This window comes from Euphorbia lathyris, chromosome 3 (genome assembly GCF_963576675.1).
Source record: "Euphorbia lathyris chromosome 3, ddEupLath1.1, whole genome shotgun sequence".
In the NCBI taxonomy this organism is placed as follows: domain Eukaryota; kingdom Viridiplantae; phylum Streptophyta; class Magnoliopsida; order Malpighiales; family Euphorbiaceae; genus Euphorbia; species Euphorbia lathyris.
Window position 1 is genome coordinate 94673118 of NC_088912.1, and position 5428 is coordinate 94678545.

Sequence of the window (5428 nt, forward strand, 5' to 3'; positions counted from 1 at the left end):
AGTATACAAAAATAAAAATATGAAAAAATTATCATTTTAAAAAATAATTTTCTCAATATCATTTTGTATTTAAATTTTAATTTTAATCATGTCCAACAAGTTCACCATAATTAACTAATTCAGAAGAAGGAGAAACATGAGATACCTATTGAAAGGTTCCTAGTATTGTCTGAAGGAGACTGGCGAAAGGGAATAGGATCCTCAAAAGGAAAAAGATTAACCAATAACTCTATTCTGATGAATAAATTATGAGTGGCAAAAGCAAAAACATGCTCCATAAACTTAACATCCCTAGATACTACATATGCATTTGTTTCTAAATTATAAACCTTGCAACCTTTAACTTAACTTGATGTTTATAACCAACATAAACAAGGTATAAACCTATGATCAAATTTCTTCTTCCCTGATTCAGGCTTACCACATACACTAAACAATCAAAAACCCTTAAAGAACTATAAACAGGTGCTTTGTTATAGAGAGTGTGATATGGTGTTAATTTTCCTAAGATAAGTGTGAGAAAAAGATTTATAAGATAAGTAACATATATTAACAAGTGTCGATGCTTCCACTCAACAATACTATTTCGTTGAGAGGTTAAGGGCACGAAAATTGACGCAAAATACCCTGTTCTAGACAAAAATCAATAAGTTACAACTCAGCTGCAGTATCACCTCTAATAAACTTAGGGCCTATTTTTTGTCACTTAATTTCAGTATCAGTAATTTCAATTCAATTATGTTCAATAATTTATCATTACTTATTATAATTATAATTAGTTTAATTATTGGGGATAATTACAAAATTGGCCATATTTTACAACCCATTTACGTTTTTAGCCTAGTTATCCAACTTTTTACAAATATAGGCAATTTCATTGTATTTGGACAAAAATACCATTGTCTTCCTTATTCCCCCTTCTTCCCCATCAAACACATTCACCATTACTCATTCATCACACTTGCTCCACACTTTCCTTCTTCTCTTCTTTTTTTCTTTCCATTTTTTACAACACTTCATACAACAATCAAGTGAACAATCCAAGAGCTAAAGCTTAGTTTATTCATGTAAGTATGGTGTCGGGTTTGACCTAGATTTCAATTTTAATCTCAATACAATATCATATGTGTTTAATACGATGTATATAAGATGTATATGTCAAATTCAAACGAAAATAGTCTAGGGTTATGCATTTCGGACCCATTCAACCCATTGAAACTCTGTATTTTTTCAGATTTTTCATGAACGTTTTTTGGGATTTCCCCCGACTTTGTCGTACCTGTCGCACCACGAAATAGTGCGACAATGGCCTGGTAGTTTAATGTTGTCGCACGTGTCGTATTTTTTCAGGGTGCGACAGACTCCAGAAATATGAACCTGTCGTACCTGTCGTATTTTTTCAGGGTGCGACAAACTCTCTTAGTATAAGTTTGTCGCCTTTGTCGCATTTTTTCAGGGTGCGACAGACTCTCTTAGTATAAGCTTGTCGATTTTGTCACATTTTTTAAAGGTGCGAAAGACTATCTGAGTATAAGTTTTTGTTAATATGTGTTTTTTTCTCAAATGTAGAAGTATGTTGTTTGGAACAGTTCCATGTATGTTATTATGGCACGGCCATTGGAAAACCGTTCGAGAAGATATGACATACGTGGGCGGTCAATCGAAGTTGTTCCGTTTTGCAACTAACATCGATTTGCAAATGTTAAAAGCGAAAGTGTACACTTCAGTAAGTATTGATGCAACTGATTTTGATCTACATATCTCCATGCAGTCGACATACGGTCCCAACAAAGTTCTTGGAATAGTAGCACCAATTCAAGAAGATGAGGATGTTATGGTTTTTATAGACTATTGTCGTATGAATCCGACTGATTTGATTCCTCTATATGCTACCTTTATACCACGAAGAAATGATGAACAAAAAGACATACAAGGTAAGGAGATGAGGAAGCCCCAAAAAGAAGAGACACGAACAGAAGTTGTGCTTGTACAATCAAACCGTGCTTCTACACACGAATTTGACGCCCGTGGATTAGATGATCTAATGGAGGAATATAGACACTTAATTTCTCAACTTCTGCAGCAAGCTATTCGAGGAATATAGACACTTAATTTCTGAAGTTTATGTACTTTAAAACTTTGATTTGTGAGGTTTATGTACTTGTTTATTTTTGACGTTTGGATAATTAACCTTTTAAAACTTTATTTGTTAGGTTTGTATACTTTATTAAAACTTTCCACATTTGAAGTAGTTTGCTTTTGTCACATCTGTTACATAGTTGCAATTTAAATACCAAATGAGTACATATAGTCTGTCGTACCTGTCGTATTTAGGGAAGTTGCCATGGTAACAATGGCGAAATATAGGGAAGTTATATATCGCTTCCAAAGATCAATGTCTCTGAAGTGAGAAAAGTGATAACCAATGACAACCATCCCAAATAACTATGTCCTTAAAATATGACAGGCGACAGAGCATATAGTTTATCGCACCTGTCGTATTTTTTAAAATACGACAGGCGACATAGCATATAGCCTGTCGTACCTGTCGTATTTTTTAAAATACGACAGGCGACAGAGCATATAGCATGTCGTACCTGTCGTATTTTAAAAAAAACGACAAGCAATAGATTATTTAACCTGTCGTACCTGTCGTATTTTAAAAAAAACAACAAGCAACAGATTATAAACATCAATCAACACTTGTCAATCAACACATACTAAATGTCGCACCTGTCAATCAACACATACTAAATGTCACATCTGTCAATCAACACATACTAATTGTGTCGTCCATTTTTTAAACATCAATGTACTAAACTACATACTACTTTTAACACGAATGTACCAAAATAACATATTACATATCTGTACAACAAATTTACTAAATTACAATGTCTAACTATCAGACAAAAGCAAACTTGTTTCTAGATTATCTACTAATAACTTCTGATGATACAACTCGGCTGCAAAACGCAATCTAAAATGGACGCCATACGATCCGTCAAAGTCGCACACAAACTGATCATGTCGGGTTTCACACCTTTCAATTATAACTTGGGCAAAAGCACAAGTGAATACGCCACAGTCATTTGACCCACTTAGTTGTTGTGGACAACCAGGCACTCTACTCCAGGTTATGTCTCGTTTCACTTGTGCCTCCGACCAAATAATGCTAATTGTTTGGCAGTCAAATTTTCTCTGATAACATTACGCACGGGCGTGTTAAACCTATTAGATACTTGCGCGGATGAATTTAGGGCAAATGGGTATTTGAACTTTATCTTAATCTTTCTCCTTTTGTTCTGTTGTGATACCCTTTGATCATGCTGCAAATAAGACAAATAATCAGATAAATACAGAAAAAATACGACAGGCGATAGAATATCTAGTCTGTCGTACCTGTCGTATTTTTAAAAAATACGACAGACGACATATTGTATAGTCTGTCGTACCTATCGTATTTTTTAAAATACGACAGGCAACATAGTTTATTTCCAATTTTGCACCATCATAATCTGTCATACCTGTCGTATTTTCAAAAAATACGACAGACGACAGATTATTTAGTCTGTCGTACCTGTCGTATTTGTGAAAATACGACAAGCAACATAGTATATTTTCAAATTTGCACCATCATATGCAGCCCTGAGATGATGAAACTTATCAATTTGTATCCTACAATCATTAATGCCAAAAAAATTTGCTACATATTGTCTAATTAGAATAAGTCAAAAGAAAAAGGATAGAGACTATTAACTCTTGAACAAATTGAGAGACATGACATTATTACAGTTAGTTTTTCCTTTGATAAGTAATGTGAAGGTCGTCACAAATTGAAGCAAAGAGAACACTAAATGACAAACAGATAAAAGAGGGGAGACTGAAGACAAAGCCAATGGTGCACAAAAATAGAAGATAAAAGAAGACTTAGGAATTGTGTCCTTTATTTGCTGAAGAAAAGAATAGAAAAAACCTAGAGTGTTTTCCAAAAGCTTAATAGTGCTTAAAGAAGTTCAAAACACAGATCCTAATTCTATATTTGGAAACTTTTACAAATTATGGTCTCCAACTTCTCCTCAAATTATTTCTGAAACCAATTAATGTTCTCCACAAATAAATAACTGGTTTGTTATCTAGCTAATGCACAATCCTTGCAAGTTTAAATCTATCATCTTCCTTCTTCAGTTCAAACTCAAAAGTTAAACCTTACAAATCATTCACCTTTTCAGCAAACTTGATAATAAGGCTAAGACCAAATTTTTCTCAGATTATTATAAGCAAATAAGAGTTGTACCCGTACGGAATTGTTCTGTTTCTCAGTATGATCTCTATCATCGTCTCTATTCCCTTTATCAATTCTCCTATACCACCTTCATAACCCTACTAGTCTTAAAACTAGGTAATGCTAACTTAGAGATCAAATAAAATGTAGTAGCTCAGCCCTCTTCTACTGGCAAATTGCCTCCAACAGTAAGATACTAACTTACTGTCTTTCCTGCAGAAACCTAAGTTCCCCACTCTCCAATTCTTGCTATTTGTATAGAAAGGTTCTCAAAACGACAAAATGTACAACGAGAGTAGAAACCATACAAGCTTCAACGATAGAAACAATTACGAGAATAGAATGGGATCAGAGAACATACAGAAAGAAAGCCAAGAAACTGAAGCTCGAGAATGGATGGAAAAGCTAATATACCTTTCGTTTGCTCCGAGATTCCTTCTTACCCTTACCCATGGTGGAACGAGATTCGCCGTTCGCTGTTCTCTGTTTGCCGTTCGCCGGTCTCCGTCGCCAGTCGTCGGTCGCCTAACGCCGTCACTGTTCGCTGGTCTCCGTCGCCGGTCGCCTGCGCCGTGTTGTTCGCGCAGTCTTCCTCTCCTTCCTTCCCTAGCGAGTATCGCAGTTGAGAAACGATTTTGATAGATAGGGCGAACGAACAGGGAAGGGGAAAGTAAGGGTATTTTTGTCCCAATTCTACAAAATTGCCAATATTTGTAAAAAGTTGGATAACTAGACTATAAACGTAAATGGATTATAAAATAGGACCAGTTTTATAATTAACCCTTAATTATTGCTATTTTAAAGGATTATATTATTATTTCAGTTTTAGTAATCATAATGACTGAAATTGAAATAATAATACAATCCTTTAAAATAGCAATAATTAAAATAAAAAGCTTATAGAAATAAGGGTAATTAATTTATTAGTCCTTATATTTTGACAAAACACATTATTTAGTCTCTGTATTTTCAAAAATACACGGTAAGGTCCCTAACCTTTTTCTCAGTGAACTGCTTAGTCCTTCCGTTTGTTTGTTAGATTTTTTACTGTTTATGAATTTAGAAATGACTAAATTACCCTTTACTATTTATCAGTAAAAAACAATTCACACCTCTATGTCTTTATCTCGCAACTCGCGCTCA

General features: G+C 34.4%; 1 long non-coding RNA gene across 1 annotated transcript; it reads right to left on the reverse strand.

Moving 5' to 3' along the window:
• Positions 1-2714: 2714 nt before the first annotated feature.
• Positions 2715-4969, reverse strand: LOC136221830 (uncharacterized). The gene is made up of 2 exons (XR_010685331.1): positions 4700-4969; positions 2715-3329 (listed from the first exon to the last, which is right to left on the reverse strand). It is a non-coding gene; the product is annotated as an uncharacterized lncRNA (long non-coding RNA).
• Between the last annotated feature and the right edge of the window lie 459 nt (positions 4970-5428).